The sequence below is a fragment of the Rhipicephalus sanguineus genome, chromosome 2, assembly GCF_013339695.2.
Source record: "Rhipicephalus sanguineus isolate Rsan-2018 chromosome 2, BIME_Rsan_1.4, whole genome shotgun sequence".
Taxonomy (NCBI): Eukaryota; Metazoa; Arthropoda; class Arachnida; order Ixodida; family Ixodidae; genus Rhipicephalus; species Rhipicephalus sanguineus.
In genome coordinates this window covers 19,363,886-19,388,931 of record NC_051177.1, presented here as the reverse complement: position 1 = coordinate 19,388,931, position 25,046 = coordinate 19,363,886, and the positions used below count along the sequence as shown (strand labels likewise).

The 25,046-nt window shown below is 46.1% G+C and overlaps 1 pseudogene; it reads left to right on the top strand.

Moving 5' to 3' along the window:
- Window positions 1-6,823: 6,823 nt before the first annotated feature.
- The window catches only part of LOC119382487 (STAGA complex 65 subunit gamma-like), a 33,893-nt pseudogene continuing 15,670 nt past the window's right edge, over window positions 6,824-25,046 (top strand).

The window sequence follows — 25,046 nt, the reverse complement described above, 5'->3', positions numbered from 1 at the left end:
CGCTAGACGCCCGTGCACTTAGATTTAGGTGCACGTTAAAGAACATCAGGTAATCAAAATTTCCACAGCCCTCCATTACGGCCTCCCTCATAATAACAATATCGTTGTTTTGGGTCGTAAAACCCCAGACAATTATTATTACACTGAAGCTGTGGTAAAACTTGGACGCAACTAGTAAAAAGTAAACCAACGAGAAGTCGAATAAGAAGTGGCATTAAATTCTGACGCGCTTGCTTTAGCGATTGCGCAGGCACCCCTCACAGCTTCGGCAGCGGCCCCGCTACAAATGCCCGAAAGACGCCTTCCGTGTTGCCGAGTGTAGCGATGAGGGCTTGTTGGTTAGCCATACTTTTCGTTGCGTTAGCCCCGCCGATGGCCTCTGGCTGATTCACTGCGGTCGGGTGGTTTTGTTTGTGCGCGTGAGTATTTGAGGACCTTATAACCTTTGTTTTGTTCTTAAGTGAATCGGCATCGCTCGCGGTGGTTGTCCTTTACTAAATGACGTCGGCGGCTGTTGAGACTTCCAAATCTGCTCGAGTGCAAAGGCTCCCCGCGGTCAGTCAGCCTTTTGACCCGCTGACTTCCTGCCCATGATACTATCGCTTCAAAACACGCGCGTGCGCTGTAATCTGAAGGAAACGGAACTGTCAATTAAGAGCGTCGCCATTATCATTTATTTCGTTTCTCACTCCTTCCGTCTCCATTTCTACACGGCACTTCTCGTTGTTGGTTTCCTTCTCATATATACGAACGGATTCAGAATTTTTTAAAAAATGATAATAATAAAGCAGAAGGGGAATTCCTTGGGTTCTTTTGAATTTAGTGTTAAGCTCCTGCAGGTCTCGTGTAGTGGCTCCCCTGCAACTGTCGTTCGAAACGTGCACTGGTGTGGCTAGGGAGGGGTACGTGGGGTTATCACCCACACGAACATGCATAAGGGTGAGTGACTTGAGGAAAAACTGGTATGGTGTAAAGAAGACGGGGACGAAGCGAAGACACGAGCTCACAGACACGGGCGCCATATTTGCCGCCCGTGTCTGTGATCAGTTCGTGTCTTCCCTTCGTCGCCGTCTTATTTATGCCATACCAGTTTTTCCTCAAGTAATGAACCAAATAGCTCAGCAACAAGCCCTGTGGATAGACCCCCACCCCCTTCCCCGCCCCCTCGAAAAAAGGTTCTGTCTACGCCACTGGAAACGTTGGTGCATGCTAACGGTAAAGTGGATTCGTGGAACTGTTGCCCAGCTAGCTGGCTCGCACTTCGCCGTGGCGTGAAAAAGGTCTGTAACTAAATAAACAAGAAAGGACAAAAAAAAATTCGGCAGATCCCTCGTACCGTGGGAGTCGATGTTATGCGAAGCATGCGGCGGGTAGGTGAATGTGGCGTAACTTTTTTTACTGAGCGACACGTTGCAAAATGACGCCAAAGATTTGCATAAATATTATACGCACACATATATATGTTGAAGAGCCGCATATGTGTTATATAACCAGTTGTTTGCGGTTGGGTAACGCTGTCAATGGCAACGTGGGTATTACCAACACCAGAAGCGGTAAGCTGATATGTACTGCTTATACGTGTCCCGAGAACACACGCACGTTTCACGAACCCGTGTGCATGTGTGGAAGAAGTCCTTGACAGTTCTTGAACAAGGGCATCATCACCGTGGTCAGTGAGCACCAGCAGCTGGTCATGACTTGTTAAAGGATCCGGTCGTGATCGTGGTGACGAGGGGTCCATGTGTATAGTGAAATATGTGCTATAGTAGAGCTGTTGGAATTCGTGGATGCCTCGGTCATTTCGTCGACAAATTGTCTGTCGATAGAGCCGGCGACATGTCAAAACCTGAAGCCGCCCTTCGCGTTGGTGAGGTATAGGCCGTCGAGGCTGGTAGGCCTGGATAGTGCTACGTAGACCAACATCAGTGGATGGTGTTGGTCGTATTCGTAGACTACCTGGGCGTATGTGGCCTACGTAGCCTAGTCTACAAAGCGGCTGTCAATCAATCTGGCATCATCCTCGGTCAGCATGAGGCCCAGCCTCGTAAGAAATGAAGAGGACACTGAGTCGTTCTGGTGGACGAAGCGCACTTTACAGTGCGGTGATGTGGTATCATATGTAACTTTCGTTAATGTATTCCTCCGGGGTCGAGCAATGCGTCAATATAGCTTGCTGAATCATAGGAATACAAACGTAATGTTTATTAGACTGCTATGAAAGCGGAGCCAACACTGGAACTACAGACATTAATCTGATATGGCGCCTGTATCGTAGGGGTACACATCGTAAGAGTATCATGTAGTGTTTATTGCTTTCTTGTAAAATTAGATAGCCAGCACCACAACCACAATTGACGTTGCACCGATATTACGCCTGCGTAGGCTGTTTTTCCAAACCAGTCGTGGCTTCGTGACCTGGCGTGGCTCAGTGGTAGAATACCTGATTGCCACGCAGAATGCTTGGGTTCGATTCCTGCTGAGATCCTAATTTTCATTCTTTCCATTCGTTGAGTCAACGCTGCCGATGTTGATTTTCCTTAACGCTCTAGCATTTAAGTTACCAATGTCTGTTCTCGCCGTTCCTGGGTAGATATCAACTGTCAATCACCTGTGGCGCATACACCGCGGCCCGTGTTAAACGGGTATGTGCCACACGTGTCTGGTGGAAAGGGTTTGACGACGTACGCGACAGGATTTTAAAGTTATTCATGTCATGACCCGGCAGTCATATTCGTCAAATCATCTTACCCTTCCATGCAAATTTTGGTCTATACCAAGTTAAGGAGGCGATCATGAGAGCACCCAGACGTAGGCGGCTAGATAGATAGATAGATACGTAGATAGAAACGCTCAAAGTGCCAGAGGTTCACTAAGAAATGCTTCGCATGTAAAAGGGGCTCTATGACATTTTTTTTTTCATTTTCGTGCAGTTTTGCTCCCAGGCTGGTCGGTACTGAGCGCCTCTGTTTGTGGTATGCGAATTCGGGTCGCTTTCAAAGCGAGTCACAATTAACGCGAGCCCACGTTGTAACGGCTAGAAACTATCATGACCTTAAACATCCGAGTTATTTCTTCCGAGACTTCATCGATATAGCGGCAAGAAAAGTATGTGCACTTCTGGGCGGTTGTGAAAAACAGCGCCAGAAATAACGCTATAGTGGATCAAATAAAACCACATGTGGGTGTGCCCTCGTTTGTGCGATGACTTGCAATCGCACCTTCAGTGGTATGCGGCTTAGCGTCTATGGCGTTGTGCTGCGAAGCACAAAGGCGCGTATTCCATTCCTGGCCACGGCAGCCGCATTTCGAAGGGGCGAGGTATACGGTACGGCCGCGTTTTTACATTTTTCCGCGTGTTCAAAAACCCTATGTATGGGTGTTCAAAAAGTACCTTGTACTAATAATATTGTAATTTCTTCAAGTGAAACCCCAGAATTTATTTATTAATTTGTCGCGCAGTATTTGTTCAAGAACGTTCGCTTATTTTTGTTTTCTTACTAAGTTGATAGCTTCGTTTCCATAAACGACCAGTGCAGCAGAGATGTGGAACAGAATTGAATGTGAAAAACTGTCAGTTTCGCGGTAAATGCTGGGTACTGCACGTTACAGTTTATGTATATGCTCCCTATAAGGGATCAGAGTTGCGCGTCTCTACTGCACGCGGTCCTCGCTTTTGTGCCATAAAAGAGAGAGAGAACAAGCGTCTTTATTTGAGAAGGGAGCTCAGGAGAGGCGTCCTTAGCCCAGGACACCTTGAGCTCGGGCCGCGTCCTGGGCCCTCGCGACCAGCCTTAGCCGATCGTCGAGGTTGGAGCTAGCCAATGCTCTCTCTCAAAGCTCGTTGTTGTGGCAGGGGTTGGGTGGTTCGAAAGAGAAGAGTCCTCCAGAAGCCAGCTTTACCAACTCGGACGGCCGAGTTCCCCGTCAAGGTCAACGGACTGCGGTCTCCCGAGGGGTCGCTTGTTGGTGCACGTGACCGAGTGACGACCAGAGGTGAAGACGTCCCCATGGGAGCGATCGAAGTCGCGCAAAGCTGGTAGCGTTTCGGGACTCTCTTTCAGGAAGCCCAAGTAGGCAAAAGGGTTCGAAAGCCGACCGACGACTGCTTTTGTTCGAAGATCGGTTCGGTGATCGTGGGTGATGGACAAAGAACGAGTCGCCCAAACAGGAAAAGAGAAGGGGACGTGAAGGCAAGAACAGGAAGCCAGTTGAGGCGGGCCGGCGAAAAAAATAGTACAAAATGCATTTCGACGGCCTTGCTCACGTGCAGTTAAGTGGCGAGTAGGAAGTGCCGTTTTACGGAAGTGAACGCGTCAGTACCGGGCAGAAGTTTGTTATCGGTCGATCGTTGGGGGACTGTCTGTAAGAGAGGAGTCCGTGGATACGAAAGGCGACTAACTGCATCGTTTTCCTAGCTATGCTATGCTACGTGGTGTGTAGGCTGAACTTTCTCAGAAAAATTCAGGAGCGCTTTCCCTACCGGGAAAATGGGGGCCCTGGCATGCCTGACCTACTACTTTTCTTCCTTTATTTCTTCCTTTCTTTTTTCTATCTATCTTTCTTTCTTTCTTTTCTTTTTTTCTTTCTTTCGCACTGCTCCCTCCAATCTGTTTCCTTCCTCCATGCCGGGAATCTGACCCTCATCCACGTGCTTAGCAGCGCAACACTTCAGTTGCTACAGGCAACAACGACGGTCATGCGTTCATATATCCAGACAACAATGAAATGTGGCAACGTGAAATGACAAGTGACCTCAATAAAAGATCAGATTGTCCTATCAGAAACGGCTGGTCGCCCACTAGTCCACGATCGAAACAGTCGCCGGCGCCGGGTTTTTTTTTGCGTACAAAGCTGCCGCCACCATCGAAATGTGTAACGCTAGGATGGTAACGCATAACAAGCTTCGCTTGAAAGCATGTAACGAAAGAGCGCGATTTCTGTTTATGCCAGCGCTGTTGACGGCATGAACCGAAATGCTCTCTTTCCTCATGCATTTTTGTCCCTTTATTTCTTTTATAGAGCTACCATCTGCGTCTTATCTGGATCCTAGAAAAACGTACTCGGAATGTTCTGTTCTTCAGCTCTTGTCATAACTTTAGTCCCTTTTTTTTATGTTTGGAAAAAGCTGCAGGCTTCTCGCTTTCTTTTACCTTCGGAATGAGTTTTCTTTTTTTTTTAACGAATTCTGCGCTTCTTGCTGACCATGTGTCGTGTGCGTGCATATCGTAAGTTCGTTACCCGGGGGGTCGGGGCGTAGCCAGAAAGTTCTTTCGGGGGGAGGACGGCTGCCTTTCCTGTATTGGGTTGCAGATTTGTTCCTATGAGGTTTTTTTTTGTTGTTGATGTGAAAACTGCTGCGTCCCCCCCTCTCTTTTTCCACCCCCCCCCCCCCCCCCCCCCCCGCTCACCCCGCCCTTTCACCATGGCTGTTCAGGACCCTGCGGATATAGAGCCTCTATACCCGGAACTTATCTATGGGAAGGCATAAAAAATACTAAGTCAGTGGCGTAGCCAGTGGGTGGCACACCGTGCCCCCCCCCCCCCCCCCCGCCGCCCCGAAATGTTTTATTTTTTTTGTTGCCATGGCATACAGAGCACAAAATGACACTCGACCACATCTGCCTGCCCGGCCTCCACTTCAGATCAAGAAGGTGCCCTCCCCCCCCCCCCCCCCCCCCCCCCCCGAAAAACACATACATATATCTGCCTACGCCCCTGTAATGGGGAAGTGTTCCAGCTACTGTAGTTCCAGTGGGCATGGGAGCATGGGCGTCCGGAGGGGGGGTGCAAGGGGGGGCAGCTGCCCCCCCTTGGAATTTCGGATAACATTTTTCTATACAGTTGCGATAAGCTACACAGCTTGATTAGCACACCCAGGCCCTGGCCTTCAGGCTTGCCATTCAATTTCGCGCCTTACGAACTACTGACTAATCTTTCCTGTCATGTCATGGCAGTTAAAGAAAAGCTGCCAGTGCTGATGGCCCCCCCCCCCCCTTGCGTATGCATGCACCCCCCTGCAAAAAGTTCTGCGGACGCCCTTGCATGGGAGTAGAGAATATGTAGATTCGTAAGTATTGTGACCCCCGCGCTGTGGCCACACTCTTTGAGACGGACTGGTGTCACTATAATCAAGGATAGTGATAATCTTCGAAAGGCAAAAAAAGTCACACCAAAGTTATACCAAAGCTTTTTCAATGCTACCGCCACCAGCACTTTGGGCGAGGAGAAACCGAGGTCCTGTGAGGAACCTTAGATCCTGCACATATGTGGCGGCCTCTTCCGATGGCGCTGGGAGTTTGAAGACTCAGAGCATGGCCTCCGCACCCGCCATCTCGGAGGCTATGCTCAGAGTTTGATGACGTGCGCCACGGCCTCCGCAATTGGCGTTGGCAGCGCAACGTTGCCGATATCGAAGGCGACGCATAATTGGCAGTCTCAATAAATATGGCTCAGCGTATTCCAACGGAATGTTAAGAAATTCACCAAGACCATATTTTTTTTTTCTTTACGACCAGCACTTATGGAATGCGTCCACTTCTTAAAGACGATTCAAAGCCACGACACGAAACACCCCAATCTTAGAGGCCATTTTTCTGCATGTTTCATGTGGCGGAAGTTTCCTCGTGTGTTTGAGTAGCGACGAGGACAAGTACGCGGTCCCCCGCGCAGTACAATTTTTATTTATCTTTTTTTTACTTAAGCTGGTTAGAGAGCACTGTCATTCGGTCAACGACTATCCCGTTTCATCTGTGGAGTTTCCGCGGTTTCCGTTCACAGACACTGTCATCATCATCACGTTCACGCGCCCACGTTTGTTTTCTTGTTGCGGTTCGACGGTCCCTTTGGTACCTGTAGACCTGTAGTGTGAACTATCCGCATTCGACCGCCTGACACGTTTTATCCGGGTGATGTTTGTATAATTGTGTACTAGTATCTTTCACTTCACAGCTATTCACTTTCTTCACGCCTGATTGTTTGCTGTCGCTATGGCGGCCGATGCGCAGCACAAACGTTGGGGTGAGCTACCACCATTGATCACTGAAACAGAATCTGGAATCGCTGCGATTGAACGGGAGCAGATCACCAAGCCACGTCCAGTGCCAATTCAGGGAGCCGCACTGTATCAGCCCAGAGCAAACACGTTACATGACCAGTATGTGTTTTACGAGTTTGCGTGCTTCCTGTATGTGCATTCGATTGCTTGTGGTGACACGATCGTGTCGTCCCCTGACCTGTCTGTCACTTTTTCTTTCTTTTATTTTCTTTTTTTCAGGCGGAGTGCCCAAGAGTACGGTGCCATTGACCCAATAACGTCGCACACTATCGCATTGATTCAGCATGCAAAAAAGTTCAGTCATGCATTACGAACATTCAGCAACAGGACAGAGACATCGTGGGTGCCCTTCTTCCCGCTATTCTTATCCTCCTTAACGTGAGAGTTCGAGTTAGTTAATACTAAGCGCAAAAAACTTTCAACGTGCGACTTTCGAGGGGTGTTTTAGCACTATGGAGGTCACGCATGGTGTGCCTGAGCATCGCAATATCAAGTTTTTGGGCCTCAAACTTACGTTCTTGCCTAAACATGTATATTGGATGTACGATCCGCGTAACAGAAAACCGTTACTTCCGTTTAGGTCTGCCTTTACAAAATATACAGCTGCTGCATCTTACCTGTACTAGCCTATGGACTTCTGCTCCCATAGAAAGGAAAATGATTGGTGTAACCTTAAAGGGGCCCTCCAACAGTATTCAACCCCCCCCATTAGTTACTCGTGGGCTTCGTAGACTGAAGTATGGACAGAGTAGTGCTGTAAGAACGGCAGCATGCAGTTCTACCCTCAAATCAATTTTCCCAGGGTCACATGACCACGTTTCACACGCCAGTGACTGTGAAAGGTGTCGCCAGTGAAATGAGCTACGTAGGTGAAGCTTGCACACCATTGTTGTTTGTCCTGTCCAACGTATTGTTGATGTTGTTGCCATAGTAACAAACAATGTGGTGCCTGACCATTCCGCTTTGTTTACACAGTAAGGCTGTTAGAAATCAGCTACCCTGACGTGTCAGAATTTGAGCAGGCACTACTCCTTTGAAGCGAGGCTTTGTCCGTCGTTCCTTACAAAGACACCCCAGGTCACTCCCTCCTCTCATTCTGAAAAAGGAATTTGTGGAATGACAGGGGTGGTGAAGCACGGTTGCCCCTAGGATCCCGGGACTGCGCAAAGTTGTTTCGCAAGTTGTTCGATAAGCCGCCTGAAGAACTACAAGGGTGCAGCAACCTCAGTCCAACAAAGGGGATTACTTGCACAGCTTCAACACGTGCGCAACACAGCGTCCAGCACGTGCGTGACGAGGCGGCTCGCAAGCGTACAGAAGCAAGAGGAGGGAAGAGAGACAAGGCTTTCATATGGACATCCGACCCGTGCAAGCAAAAAAGCCAGAGGCGAAGTGGCAGCCAGCGCCTCTGTCATGCTTTGTAGTTGTAGCAATCTTGTTTTTGTTGTTGTTGTTGCAATGTCATCTATTTGGGGTTCAATCAAAAGGCATAGAAAAGAAAAATGAAACCCAATAGTAATCTCAGTCTTGATGCCACACCACGGTCACTTCTAACATTGCATTTATCCAATCATAGGCCTGCGCTCTTCTCCGTCATTTCTGCCCACAATAGTTCTGGTGAACACCATTACGCATTGATGCAGTCGGCAGCGATGTAGTGACTTTATTGCATGATTAAAGTACTAAATAATTTTATATCAGTGCTTAGACTTACGCTGAAATTATCCCCAGCCATCAGTGTACACAAACCACAAATAAAAAATAAGTGCTTCAAACGTGTTTAAGGCCCCTTTAAGAGAAAAAAAAAGGCAGAGTGGGTCAAAGAACAAACAGGTGTTAAGGACATCTTAGTCAAAATCTAGAAGAAATGGGCAGGGCATGTAGCACAAGGGCAAGATAACCGCTGGTCATTAAAAGTCACTGACTGGATTTCAAGAGAAGGCAAGCGCACAAGGGGGAGGCAGAAAGTTAGGTGGGCAGATGAGGTTAAGAAGTTTGTGAGGATAACATAGTCTCAGCAAGCACAGGACCAGGTGGATTGGCAAAACATGGGAGAGGCTTTTACTCTGCAGTGGGTGTAGTCAGGCTGTTGACGATGATAAAAAATTGGTAAAGAGGGCAATTGTCAGCTCGTGTCTTTAACAATGCTCTCAAGAAGACTTGGGTGCACCTCATAAGTAACAGCTTCGTCGTGCAAGTGCTTCACTTTAAATCAGCTGGATGTCCTCTGAACGGGTTTGTGACTGTGGCCTAATCGACGCACAGAAAGTTGCAGTAAGTCACATAAACGAAGGCTGTGAATTGGCTGAGCATCCTAAAGAGGTGGCCGTCATTCATTATATGCACAACATAGTACGCCATCGCAAAAGTATTGTGGTAGGGTTAATGTAAAGGTTGTCATGTCGACTCCTACAGAACTCTCGAAGTTATGCCTTAACACATGTCCGGTTAAGAAGGAATGAAAGGGGTGGGGTGAAAGTTCCCATTTTCCTCTGGTAGGCCATACATTGGCCAGACAGCCATTGCCTATGTGAACATGCCAACAACGTCAAGAAAGGAAATGATAGAAACTATCTAGTCATTGCCTAGAGTGCAGGTATAAGCCATTGTTTAAAGGACAGACAACCGCTGAAATCACGAATTGAGATAACCTCACTGTTGGAAAGATTGTCTCTTGTATGGGCTCGAACAAACCCTGTTTTTCTTATTAAAGGGGCCCTGCAACACTTTTTCAGCATGGGCAGAAAACCTGCATTGGCAGTCGAGGCTCCCGAGAACACGCAAACCAAACATTATAGCGCAGCACGTGGCCTGGGATTTACAATAAATTCTCAAAGTCAGCTAAAAATCGCTTCCTCCTTTTTCGACACATGATGCTATTGACTCAAAATCACACAAGTTCCACGCCATTGGCTGATTTGAACATGGCATGCTTGGTAGTTACTGCGGTCGCCACAGGAAGCCGTCACTTGCCCGCCTGCGCGCACCCGTCATCACACTGATTCGAAGAAATAAGAAAAAGTGGTCAGGAGACGCACGTGACGTACCTTCTTCCCCTGTGCCACCTCTCCCTGCTTAGCTTCCAGCACTTTCTTCAGGACTAGCGAACAGAGAAAGCAATTATAGCGTGCCACAAATCTTTGTAACTCCGCTCGTACTGGACGTATTCTAAACATTTTTGTGGTGGTCGATTCGTGAGGAAATAAGTTCATTTAGTGAAGCCATTCCATGGCTATTTGAAATGGTGTTGCAAGGCCACTTTAAACGTGGATTTATAATCTTATATTTCTTCACTGAAGTCGCGAGAAATGACATTTAACGCTTCACGCAGCAAAAAAGCGAAGATGTATATGATCCCAATTGCGTGACCTTTTACTGGTGTACGCCGTTAATTGTCTCTATATTAGTGTTGAAATGCAGTACACTTTTTTTACTGTAATCCTTTCTAACTTGAAATGTGCAGATACGCCTTTGTTTGTACCGAGCAGAACTCTGCGCTTGACATACGATTTGATGTTCGTGAGTAGAGGGCGGATTTTTAGGCATTAAGAAAGTGTGTTCTGGTGCCATAAATAAGCAGGCAAAACAATGTTTTAGGCCTCCGTCGTAAATATAGGTGCAATAAATTTTACAAACCTGTATATACAACAGGAAAGCAAGAAATGTTTTTGTTTATGATGGCACAAAGGCTCGAACAGTTGAACATAGCCATGCAATTGTCCTTTTTCCCGCAAGGTTTGCAGAATACGTTTGCTCCTTTTATTCTGTAGCATGGTGAATCAAATGTCCACTGTCGAATCAACACACTCCTGGGTCTATTTCTTTTCGGCATTGCTGCGAAGGGCAGAGTAGGAGCAGGTAGCCAGACCGCTACAAGACCAGAATGGAGGGATGCCTCGTATTGGCCGGGTCGAATCGTGTAGGGATGATTTCACCTTAAAAAGTAAATTACAAATAAAACAAAAGCCGCGTGCTCAATACATTTTTCTTTCTTCCTTTGCTCTCTGCGGTTTCGCATTCACCAACCGCTCAGCCATACCAGCGCGGTGGCATATGCTGGCTGGTGCGTCTGATTTCACTGCTGCTAGCGGTTGTTTTCCGGAAGTTGGCTGAACTAGAGGACTATGTTGAACCCCATAGAGTTCCAAACAGTCAGTGTTGCCCAGTAGCATGAATAGCAGTCTCAAACTGCCCTCAAAAGTGAAACTTCAGGCTAAATAGTGTTCATATAGGCCCCAGTTTTGAAAATAATCGTTTATAGGCACTTATAAGCGTTTAGGCACAAGCACCAAAAAGAGGCATTGATAGTCACTCTAAAAACACTGTAAAAGCCTTTCTTAACCTCTGCCCACATAATAGATGTTCTAGCCCCATTCATGACAAAAGGTAAATCTCCTGTGGAACTTGGGGGCAACTGCACTTTTTTAACATACAGGAACTGACTGAATACTCCACAAACACAAAGGCAGTCAGTCAGTTCCTGTATGTTAAAAATGCAATTACCCACAAGATAAACAACCAACTAGCCCCTATGAGAGTTGTCTAAGTGATGCGTAAACATAGTGTTTTATAGTATGTTGCGGCCTTCCCTAGAACATTGTTTTTTGGGTGGCATCGGGATGGCTTCTGTCATCTTTTTAGCATTCGTCAGTGCCTAAAATGGCACCCTATAAGGAGCATCACATGTGGAGATAGGTTTGCAAAAGCTTAACCTACGAGGCAACTAGGAAGGGACGCGACATTCTCCACTGCTGCAGCGCACAAAGACGCTACTGTCGAGTTCGTTGACTCACCGACACAGTACAAAAAAGCCACTCGAGGCAGGTTGTCAACAAACACGGGTTAATAACCCAAGATGCAGCACAATGCGACAATCATGGGCTTGCAGGCCATGTAGGGAAACTCCGCAAGACCGGTCGAGTTCGATTGCCAGCGGAGCTATGAGTATCGTAGAAAGAGCAGTGAGCACATGGACGAAAAGCCACCTGCCAGAGCAGCGCGTCAACCTCACGTTCAGGCCTGAGAGCATCTGACGCGGCGAGCCAGCGCCAGACACGCTACCACTCAAATACATCTTTGACATTAAATTTTCGCAAAGTCTAAATTTTCCTGATTTGTAGAAGGCTCTATGTCGGCTTTACATGTGCTTGAGGGATTTACTTCCACCATGACAAAAATCAATGAAGCCTTCATATGAAGTGTTCTTATACATTTATTTTGTGCTGCCATGTACTACACATTCATATGGTTCAAATATATTCTCATACTGCAAGTGTGGGTGTGTAGCCCAGTGGTTAAGACACTCGCCTTTGGAGTATGGGGCCTTGGGTTCAAAACCTAACACCGTCAAGAAAAGATATTTTGTTTGATACATTTATTTCTTTATGACAATGATCATCCACCAATACAATCGTTGGAAGCAGTGCCTGTGTGTGGTATATTTGTGCCTTTTTTCGTCCATGTTTTCCGCGTGCTTTTAGCTAAAAAAAGAAAACTTGAGCAATGATTGTATTCCGTGATAGAGAGACAGGCAGGCATTTTTCTCGCTGAGTTGGCATAGAAGTGCTTCTGCATTTAAAAATGCAGATTGCTTGCAAATGCTGCATCTGAAACTTTGTGACCACGCACCGCAAAAGTTTAATGCTTTCATTTTCGTGTCCCTATAACTCTCAGAAGCCACTGGAAGCCGAGTACTTGCCACCTATTCCAGAAGGTCCCTGTATCCCAGGCCTGACAAGTCCGGGCAATAACAGTCGCCTTGAAATGAAGTCCGAGAGGTAAATACTCCATCTTCGCTGCTAGTATTCTGGGCATGATTTACATGCATTGTGCCTTGTTTCTGAAAAAATCTTACTTTTCCCTCATTTGCAGCCTCTCAATTTTGAAGCTGGTAACTTCCTCTAAAACTGCCAGAAAATGAAATTTATCTAAAAAATTTACTTTATATGAACAAATTAAAGGGGATAAATTTCTTGCTTAGTGGCACTTTGCATGAAGTTCATCCTGCATCAAAATGCTATACACATTATCTGGTTGCTGTCAAATACCACTTGAAAGGCATATTTTTTGTTCATGTTTCCGTTTCATGCTGTGAAAGAGTTGGGCACTAGGGTTCATGACTAAGGGAGCCCAAGGTTCAATTCGTGTTTTTTTAAATTTTGTTAACATTTTGAAAAATATTACTTCATCATTAACATGGCATCAGAAGGTGCAATTTAAAAAGAGGATCACATTGCTATAGGCAGTAGGTGCTAGCACACCCTTTCCTGACATCCCTAGCCCTGGCAGTAGTGATGCTAGCAAAATAGTGTGAGCACCAAAGGCACACCACAAACCAGCAAACCTCTGTTATGACATGGCCCCGCCACGGTGGTATAGTGGTTATGGCGCTCGACTGCTGACCCGAAGGTCGCGGGATCGAATCCCGGCCGCGGCGGCTGCATTTTCGATGGAGGCGAAAATGTTTGAGGCCCGTGTACTTAGATTTAGGTGCACGTTAAAGAACCCCAGGTGGTCGAAATTTTCGGAGCCCTCCACTACAGCGTCTCCCATAATCATATCGTGGTTTTGGGACGTTAAACCCCAGATATTATTATTATCTGTTATGACATGGGCTGACCACATAGTGTGCTAAATAATGATACGTTGTTTAGACTTAGCGCTGAAAATGCTGTGTTGTGCAGATACTGTGCACTGGACAGCCAAACTGGAGATCTGGCCCACTCATCATCATGCATATAGAACCACTTGATCTAAAATGCAAGCAAGTTGGAATTGATTTGTTTCCTTTTGGGAGATCATTGTCATCAATTACAGCATTAAAGGGGTCATGAGCCACCCCTCGTGCTTGGTGAAAAAAACCCATTCTACGGAAAGCGTACACTGCTGTGAACAGCTCAGCCAAATCTTGCAGTTGTGCGTGGCAAGGAGATTTTACTAGTGGAGTGCGAAGTTGCCATTTTCTCAGGCGCCCTCTTTTGGTAAAGAGGCTTGTGCTCACTCTCTTTGAAGCTGCCGGCACCTGCTGTTCGACGTCAGAGAACAAATAGCATGCTATTGGCCAATAGCTGACATAAATCAAGAGCAGCATTTGGATCTCATGCGCTTCTTGCCAGGGGGTGCCGCCATGTGCTGGCACTGCGCCCTATATCAATGTTTATAGAACCAGGTAAGTTGCAAAACTCTCCGCGTCAGCCAACCCGTTGCGCGGCGTCGGGTCAGCTTCCGGTTTGGTGGCACTGGTGGTGCAACAAGCTTCCACTATCAGACGAAAACGCACAGTCTGCGTGGCAAGACACCGGGGCAGCCGTTCAGGAAGGGCACCGCTTTTTATATCGCCGACTGTATTTTATCGAGATGTTTTGCTCCAATGTCGCTGCTACGTAAAACTGAATAATATTTCGCAGTGGTAAGGCAAAGTCAGTAAAGCTATGGCTTTCTAGACTGCCCACGATAACTGATGCTTGGTAGCATAAGAGTCTGTCCATTACACTATAAGAAAATAACTATATGGCGCATTCCCGTAGCGTAATTCTTTAGCTAAAGTGGATGCTTGGGCTTGTTGGTACTTCTTTCTTTTCGTTTTGGACAGTGCAAGTATTGCGCGGTGTTAACGAATAAATCTTTGTTGTAAGTCAGCGCTATTGTTTTTGTCTTCCTCTTCTGGTGGTCCGTCTTTCTTGCGCTGTTTTCTTTCCGATAATTCTTCACTTTTACCTTTTTGAAATGAGTTTTCACTCTACGTCATAGCTTTTGTTACTTGCAATTATGGAGTGGTAAAATTGCCGTGTGTATACTGCACGCCACAGTTTCAGTCCTGCTACAGACAGGACAATTGTATTTATTTTACACATGCAATGCAGTGAAACAGGTTATCAATTATTGCATGTATAGCGTGATGCGCACAACCGGCACAATTTATTTGCAGTTTGAAGCATTGAACCTTATCAATACAGCTCTAATTAACTGTAAAAAGTTATTTACACCAGAATTTTTAGAATCACTCAAATCAAGGCAAGTTTGGGAATATCGTTGGGGCGCATCTTTCGACGACGCTCCACTTTCTACTGGTGAATTCAACCTTAATTCTTACCATTGACCATGTCAGCGAATGTCTTCAGGATGTCTTCCTCATGAAAGTGCATATCGCATACACGTGATGTGTCGGACAGTTTCTTGTCCTCACGAGGAATGGCGCAATCCCATGCCGGTCACTGGTCAGGGTCATGGGGGGGGGCACAGTTTATAGGGTTACCAACTGTCCCGGATTTTGCGGGACTGTCCCAACTTTCCATACAACGTCCTGAGCCATCCCTGTTGGGACAGCTATATGTCTCGGATTTATTCCGGACCGTCCAGTTAGAAATTTTTACGGGATCCAACACACGCCCGACAAGCGTGTCATGCTCCAGAACACGAAGTTTTCACGTATAGCACACACGAAGCAATGTTGCGGTGGCTAGTGGTGGCTGCGAAGAGCCTTAGATACTTTGGCTGAACTTCAGCATGAAGCACGAACACTTTTAAGAGCACATTGCGAGCAGCACGTAGCCAGTTTCACTTCAAGAGGCCGCAAGAATATAGAAACAATGGATTTGTCTGGAAGATACCGCAGTAAAGAAAACTGATTTCGTGGGCTCCCTATGTTAGTGTATATGCCCCCCACCCTCTCCCCCTCCTCCCCACATCCCGCCCCGTCCAGACTCCCTTTATTGGAGAATTGGTAACCCTAGGCACAAAAGAAATGTGGTGATGTCTCGGATTTCCTGTAACCGCTTGTACACTCGGGAACACAACATGTCGGCATGGTGAAGACACGCAGCACACCCGAAGCACAAAAGGGCGCGGAAAGCGCAAAACTGTTCACACAGAAAGCAGCATCCACGGATACTGACGTGCCGCAACATTCACCGCCGGCTGAAGAGAGTGGAGTGAGTGACTCCTGTTGCGACAGCAGCACCACATCTGTCGCTGATGGCGGTGGCACGGCGCAACATCGCTCAGTTTCGCAACTCACCTGGTTTTATAAACGTTGCCCTATATATATGTAGATTGCTAACAGTGCACAGTAGCCGCACTAGCAGTCACAGGAATCACAACTCATCACGCACACTCAAGGTCATGACGTGTGCTGTCATAATTTATTTTTCCTGTGCCACTCCCCCTGTGTAGCTTCCAGTGTGCTCATCGGGAAGAGAGGAGAGAAAGCGCTTGAAGTGCACGACAAACCCTTAAAACTCCGCTCGTTCTTGACAGATTCCAGAAATTCTTCTGGCGATCGATTCGTGAAGCTATAAACTTCAATACGGAGCCAATTCAATGATTACTTGGAAAGAGTGGTTCAAGACCCCTTTAAGCAAAACCATTCATAGAAAGGAGCCAGTTCAAGTGTCATTGCATATCACACTTTGAGTTCTAGTTTGTCTTCATTATTTGCATTTTATGTGATGGCAATAGTACGTTCGATGAGCATTTGCATACCCAGATATGTGTATTTAATCCTGGTTGTCTGTTAACCCTTTGAGGGTCAAAGACATACATGTACGTCGTGCCTGTATGTTTAAAACGTGCACCTTTTTTTATCATTGTTCTTGCTTGGCATGTGCCGCCACATGGCGGGAATACGTGGAATTTTTTCCTTGCCGTTGATGTCTCTCCGTTTTTTTTTATGCTTTGCTACAGCAGCGCACCGGCTAGTATTGGTTTCGTTCTTTGGCCGGTTCCCTCTTGTTGCACCCGCAAAACTGATGGAATCTTTCAAAAGGTGATGGCATAGAGTTTCTTACAATAATACCTATAGTTGGATACAACTTTAGAAGGCAGTGGCATTTCCTTCTCAAAGGCGGATGAACACAAGCCTGCACCAATGGGCGCGCACTCGGGACTGACGTCATGAACAGGACGACCGGTGGCTCCGCCTTCGGAGAACATCGGTGCGTGCATGAGCGGGACTATTTGTTTAGTTGCGTAGGTGATCGGCAGCCGCGCTTCGGTTGTCTGGGCGGGGCCTCTCCTGCCTTCTTAAGTTGTATCCGACTATAGAGGGGAATCTGGCGCTAGTGTCTATGCGGGCTCCTTTAGCGGCGCTTCAACCACCAAGGGAATGATGGGAAGTACAGGCTTCGGATTTGCTTCGGATGGATTAGGTTCTTGAGATTCGTGACGCTTGTTTGCCGAGTGTGAAACAAAGCGATATGAACTTATTTCCAGTTAAGCTTGCTTCCTTCTTTTGTATGTAAAACTTATTGCAAAAAGTTTGCGTGACCGTGAGATGGAACTGAAACCTGGACAAATTCAACCACCAGGGTATGCATTGCTCTGCAATTGTGTTCCAGATTTAGCATCACGATATCATGAATTATTTTTTTTACAACACTTGAAACAAACACACTTGTTTTTCCCTCGAAAGTACGCATTATCTATTTATGGAAATAACAGTACTGTATTGAGTGAGAAACACTAAGCGTATTTTCTGCTGCGATGCTAGGTGCGTCTGTCCAAGTGGTCTGCCTCCAACGCATCTCTCGTTTTGTTGTGAAGTCAAGTCAGAGGAGCGTGACGGTGCGTCTACTTAGCTTCGCCATCATTCTGAAGCCGATTTAAACAAGTTTTGGCAAGAAACGCTTATAAAATAAACGTGAACACTATGTAATTTCCTGCACTGGCATGGGACGCTACATCTATGAGCAGCGGTGAGTGCATGATGCTTTACTGAAACTGTCATGTACAACCTGCAAAGTTGCAATGTCGCAGCAAATCAAGAGATCTAGCGGTCTTCAGCCTTTTTGAACAACAAAGGCGCTGCTTGAGTGCTTTGAAACGCACCCCACTGCCCACGCCTCGCGAAGAACGAAACTGAAACTGTAGAAAAAGATCCGTAGACAGTTCGCTAGCTAACGCTATTCAATCCGAAGCCTGTACTTCCCATCCTTCCCATGGTGGTTGAACGATCGCAGCACCAGTTTCCTCTCTAGGTTATTGTATGAAACTCTATGGGTGACGGATTTGTTGCTATCTCGTTCATTGCTACCTGGTGCACGATTACGCCTGTTTATGTGCAGGCGCTGACTGACACAAACGATGACGCTGTGGTTGCATTTCCTGTTTCGGGGATTTGCAAAAACTGCTTCCGTTTCGTTGGTGATAAGATGAATGATTATTATAGGTTCCGGACTTGTCTTTGCTTTCTGGATGCACTCACAACTATACAGTAGGGGTGTGCGAATATTCGAAATGTCGAATATTTTTCGAATAGTGTTTGCTATTCGATTTGATTCGCACTGGAATTTTACTATTCGAACTATTCGAACTTCCCAAAAACAAATACAGTCACCGTTCGATTGAAAGTGACCCCTTCAGATTTTCAGTATGCTTCGCCTCATTACACTCTCGTATTGCGGCAAAGCTGCCTTTCAAGCTCCATTACGGTCGAACATAGTCAAGAGACAGTCACCGTCCGATTAGAAGTGGTCCCTAGATTTTCAATATGCTTCACCTCATCATACCTCCGCTTTGCAGCAAAGCTGCCTTTCAAGCTCCGCTACGGTCGAACTTTGCCAAGACACAGTCAACGTCCGATTGGAAGTGGTGCCTAGATTTTCAATATGCTTCACCTCATCACACCCCGGTATTGCGGCAAAGCTGCCGTTCAAGCTCTGCTGTGGTCGCAAATGTATTAACCCAAGAAAACGCCGGTTCCAAAATGGAGCTGAAAGATGTGGCAGAGGTGGGGGCTCAATAATGCTGTTTTGGACCTGAAATTTGGGCAGGAAGTCCGAAAAATAGGAAGCCGAAGCTTTTTAGTATCCAAAATTTCAGATGTTCTTATATATCGACATCTACGAGGCAAATTTGGAATTCCGGACTTGAAGGGAGCACACCCTTGTCCGCCACATCAATTGGGCTTCCATAGAAGTTGAAAGAGGAGGAGAGGCTGAGGAAATGGCATTTTTGCCTATCACGTGTAAAGTGTTGTCGGCAACACTTTGGTTGCACCAAATCATGTACATAAGTACAATTCGGCCTCTACATTGCCTCATTCTTGATAAGACAACTATGAAATACCACCCCGCCAGTGCTTCATCAACCTAACAAAAAGAAACACTTTCATCTTGCTATCTCATAACAATATGCTTAGGAATTCTCTCTAACGTTTTTTTCTGCAATTTCGCTTCGAAGTATTCGAAAAATATTCTAGAAATATTAGAAAAATATTCGATTCGATTCGCACTCACACTTCAATATTCGAATTCGCTTCGCATCCGAAATTTTACTATTCGCACAGCTCTACTGTACAGTTTTTTTCAGTGTGCTCACTCGCGCAGTTTGCTTGCGCTATGGAAGTGCGCGCCAGTTTCTCGGCTGCAAAAGTGAGTCTAGCAGTGATTCGGAGGAATCGCCGATCAACTCGTGAATCAGAATCTGGTTCAGTAAATGTCAACACGTCATGTGAGGTGTTTTTTACGAGTTAAGATTCAGAGGTTGATGAGCGAGCGACATCTCAAAAGCATGCGTGGTGAGACGATGCTGACTGGATAAAAAGTGGCTTTTCTCCCTCTGTGTTTCCTTTGACACCACTCTGTGCACTTATTTTTGTATGTATATGAACTGCGCAGACGTTTACTGCAACGCATAATTTCTTAACAGTCATATAGTAGGTTTTTTTTTAGAATTTATCTTGCTGTTACTCATGAAAAAATCATGTGCATGTAACAACACAAAGAATTTTTGTCACTTTACGGTCACCCCCCAAAAAATTTAGACAGTATTTTTCCTAAAGAGATTTGTGTGAAGAATTCAATTCAGCAATAAAAAAAAATACACATTTTTGGGACGCATTTCGCGAAAAAAAAAATCGACATTCAAAGGGTTTATAATCATACCTAGAGTCATAAAGAGCACTGTAAAGGTTACACTTAAACTGTGAAACATTGTTAACATTTATCAGCAATCAACTTTAACACTGCTAATTGTTGACTCTGGTAGTGCCGGTGCTCAGCCGTGTGCTTCCTTCTATATGGCCTCCACGATCCACTTTGGCAGCGCGCTGTCATGCTGCTGCAGTGGACACCAGAGGCCACGCAGAGGAAAGCACAACTCTACCTGTCGAGTGCACTGCTGTTGCCAGCGACGGCTGCACGTTCAACGGTTTAAGGGGAAATAGCAGTGCTGAGAAGGAAGGTATATTTTTGGCCCTAGGCTGCCTTAATACAAGCTGTGTTGCTTAACTTATGGTGCAAATTATTTGATGATGCTGTAGCCTAAGTGCTGACAAAATTAAACAAAAAAAATGTTTCGGGGACACTTTAACAAGGCCCTTCAAATCCACCACTCTTGTTAGATGGCTGAGCATGTATTGTACCCAAATGAAGTGGTATTGTCCTTTAATGCCTGCTGTCCTCTTGCCTGCTGTTCTCTTTGTTCAGAAAATGCACTTGGAAACCACCACCTCAGCTAGGGGATCATGCGACCCGGATTGTTCTTCGAAGAGCAATCACTGCTATCTGTGCACATGCTGGCTTTGACAGTAAGCTCATACCATTTTCTCCTTCTAGAGTCTGAAATGCTCTTGTGCTATTGCTTTCCTTTCCATCTTCCTTCTTGAGTAGCAGAAATTTTTGTCATATTTGTGGCTGCTGCTTGAATCTTGCCTGATACGAAACAAATTTAGAGCTAGAAGGCTGAAGAGATGTAGTGAGGAAATGGAAAAATAAATAAGGAAAGGGATGGGAGTAGAGTGATGGAATAAAAGTAAAACTCTGACATACACTCTAAGAAAAAAGCGAGTATTTGGGGAGTATTTCTGCTACACAACAATAATCGTCATCTGCTTTGCTCGCGTTTCCTTTCTTGAAAACCCGGCTCTCGTCACTTTCCTTTCAAGAATGCTATGTCATGCTGATAACGCGCGCGCCGTTCGTGACCGGCAAGTGCCGGGACCGCGGTGATAACCCGAGGAAAGTACGCGAGGTGGATGGCGATTATTGTTGTGTAGGCAGAAATACTCCCCAAATACTCGATTTTTTCTTAGAGTGTACAGGTATGAAGGCTGCTGGAGCAAAATGACAGACCACAGGAATATTGGTTCACAGATAAAACTTTGTGAGATAAGATGACTGAAGTAGAGTAAGCTGAAGAGGCACATTCTGTTACATTTTCTTCTCAGCCACTTGGAACTCTGTGCTGGAGGTTCTGACAGATGTCTGCAGCGACATTTATCATCGAATCTGTTGGCAGCTACGTAGTGTTGTTGACAGGGAGGCACTTACTGGTCAGACTGGCTTTGTGGTAAGACCAAATTACTCATTGCTAATGTTCTTTCCTAAATGTTTGTTTATTTTGCCATCTTTCTTACTTTCCTAGACATCTCAGTGAATTTTTAAATAAAAAACAACATTTATATGTTCATACTCTGCTAGAACTTTTTGAGCAGTGGTTCTCAGCCATGGGTGTTTCAGGGACCCCTTGTAGTGAGGGAAGGGGTGAGGGGCGCGGTTCATAAACGAGCACAACATGCAGCGGGAAGTAGGTGCGTTTTGTTTCTCCCTGGCAAAGAGCGGTCAAAGTAAAGTGCCACGCCAATCCAATCTCAACAGCTTCTCAATAAGTTGTGTGGTCTGCAGCCACATTCAACCTCTTTCTAGCTATGTTTGTGCTTCAGATATGCAAGTCTGGAAAAAGCATGCTGGTGTGCATATGTCGTAGAAAACTGCGACAGAAGCTTTACAGCAATCCCATGGAGAAGGGGAAACATAAGTTAGCTCTGCGGCAATGCAGAGGTGTTATGCGGTGAAGCATACCAAAACTCAGACTAGGCCGCTGTCATGGGACATAGTGTGCCTCCAAAGCACACCCCCCCCCCCCCTTTTTTTTTCGAGGATTGGTTTCACGGACCCCCATTTGAGAACCACTGAGCCAGAGTGTCACACTATATTGAAGGACCGAGAACTTAAGGAGGGGTGGTGCTGCTCTTTAAAATTTTTTTTTAATTCTTGATCGATTTTGTTGAAATTAGCTGGGTCTATGTATACAGTTGAAGCACGCTATAACGGACACTGATGTACTAGCGAATTATCAGTTATAGCAGACTTTTTATGGACTTTAGTTGGTCACGCTTCTTGTCAGTGGCATTAATTTTTTTTATAATGAAACCAAAAATGCGAGAGCCGCCACAATATCGGCTGTAACGAAGAAATATTAGGTTTGCATGAGGCTCAAAACTCGAAAAGTAGCATAACATGAAGCAAAATAAATGTTGAAAGATTACTCACAGCCACATGTTTTTAATCATTTGAAAAAGTTGTGGAAATTTTGGTCATGCAGCACCAAAAAAGTGTATTTGACTGGTTGTGCCACCGTATGAGTTGAAGTTTAAAATGCCGCATGGAGACAGGCAAGGATTAACCCATCCATAGTGGGTTGGAAGCCTAGCATAATATGCTTTTGTATCTAGAATTTTTGCACGAGCCATATTGCTGATTTGTTAGAGCCCATTTTTATCTCAACTGTTTCAATGAATATCGGATGCAACGAACTAATTTATGGCCCTGATACTGCTTCGCTCTAATGAGGTTTGACTGTATTCGTGCACTGTTTTCGAATATGCAGTCATTTCTCCAGTACAATTTGTAGTTTTTAAGATATCAAACAGCAGAGGTTGATTATGTTCAGTGTCAATAATTTCACACCATCCATGTACATGCCTTTCAGTTTTGATAAAATAAGTGCAACCTGGTATCTGTGCTCAGACAGCTTAACACAATCTCCTGAATTCCAGTTTGCTCGAAAAGTTTCAGTTGGTGCAGTGATTGCACAGACATCATTGAACTTATAGCCTCTTTTTTTCTGTTCCCCTACTGATGAAGTTTTCGCACCTGTGATTTTCACAGTGTATGCTGTGCCTTACTTTGTGACCTTTGTGCACGCCACAGGATGCCATGGACCATGCCTTGCATGAGTCTGGCTTGGGAGGACTGCAGTCTTTGGTCGAGTTCTTTGATGACCGCATAGTCGGCTACAATCGGCACATGCTGAAGACCTGCCGCAAGCTACACCAAACCTACCACAAGGTCAAGCTGCCACAAAGCTGCTCATCTGATGACTCCAGAAATGTCAAGTCAGTGCTGCGCAGAGATGTTGTCCTCTCTGTCATACATGCAAAGAGGGAATGTAAACTTCAGATGTCGGACCCTCTGTATGTGTGTGTGGATACATACAGGGAGGATGGAAAGAAACGTGAACAGCGCGGCGCGCTGTTTTCATCACGCTCTGACCTTGGTGACAATAAAAATCTCTATCCAGGCTACAACCGCTTGAAAGTAAATGCTAAGCAGCAGAGATTGTAGATGCCGCATGGTCGTGTTTCTTTCCATTCCCACTGTACTTTCGAGAAGGGGTGTGCGAATATTCGAGTTTCGAATTCGAATTGAATAATTCGACAGGACGAATATCTAAAACGTGACAAAGGCCAATAGTGCAACTTTGTTAGGGTAGGGTGGCTAAAACTAATGCTAACGTCGCCGTTCGTTAAACTTTCACTGACATCCTGGTTCAAAAGCGAGCGCATGTTGATCATAAAGGAGATTATCTCATTTCCGCACGTAGAAAAACACATAAGAAAACTGTCAAGCCCTTCACAACTTCGCTCCTAAAATGAAGGCACAGACTTCTTTCGTAGTTCGGTCGCATAAGCCGCAAGTGCCGTAAAACGACCTGACTTTGACCTGCAAAACCCTCGGTGATTGGCTTTGCATGTAAAAATTTGTTCATGCTGGGCAGTCGCCACTGCCGCACCGCACCACTAGTTCAGTAACTCCCATCATTTCGGCGCGCAGTTACAATGCTGCTGTGAACGGGCGCCTGAAGACTTTTGGGCCCGAGCACCTATGGCGATGAATCACAATATATTACCGTTGTCAGATGAGCCATGTTACGTGACCATAGGGGAAAACAGAGACTTGCTACCGTACCCCCTCTGTTAGGAGGTTAGGAGTGGCGCTGCTGACTGGAATGGCGCTGTTCTATCAACATGCGCGCGTGCCCATAAAAGCTGAAAAAGAAAGAAAAAAACCTCCCGAACAAGCGCGAGCAAAGCTGTCAGCACGCCGCAGCGCCCCTGATTTTTCCTTTGCCTTGCCGTAACTGGTGGTTCGCCTGTCAGGAGTTCGCATGGTGGCCGACCCGTTAGTTCGTGAGGTGTAGTCCTGTAGTGGAATAAGAACTGGGACAGTTGTGTTTGGCAATCTGTACTGCTTGCTCTGCGGCACCGTTGGACGCAGGGTGATACGGCGCTCTCAGCATGCGGCGTATTCCATTTCGAGTCAAGAAGTCTAGGTACTGTGCACTGGTAAGAGCAGGACCATTGTCCGAAAACTATGATGTCGGGGAGGCCGTGCTGGGCGAATGCCATTCTCAAGGCGGAAATGGTAGCGTCTGCTGATGTGGAAGACACAGGGAAGACTTCTATCCATTTCGAGAAGGCGTCCACTATAACCAAGAATGTATGCCCTAGGAATGGTGCCCCGAAATCAATGTGAAGCCTAGACCAGGGTCGCTGTGGAAAAGGCCAGGGTGTCTGCTGCACTGGCTGGGCAGCTCGATGTTGAGCCTGGCACGTAGCGCAGCTCTTCACACTGTTTGCAATGTCATCGTCAATGCCTGGCCTCCAGACATGACTCCTGACGATCATCTTGCTCTTCTCAATACCCGGGTGGCTGGCATGGAGCACACCAAGTACCTGGGCCAGCAATTTTTTCGAAATCACAACTCTTGATTCCCATGGTAGACAGCCTTCATGGAGACTGAGTTCCGCACTTCTGGCATTGAAGGGGTTCCACTCTGGTCCCGCTGGGAGGCTTTCTCCTTTAAACACAGATAGGACAACATGGCTCAATACTGGATCGTCCCTTGTGGCTCGTGCTACAACAGCTGGTGAGAGGAGTTGTGGATATGCCTCCTACAACATGAAGATCTCAGCAGGGCGAGGAAATGCAGT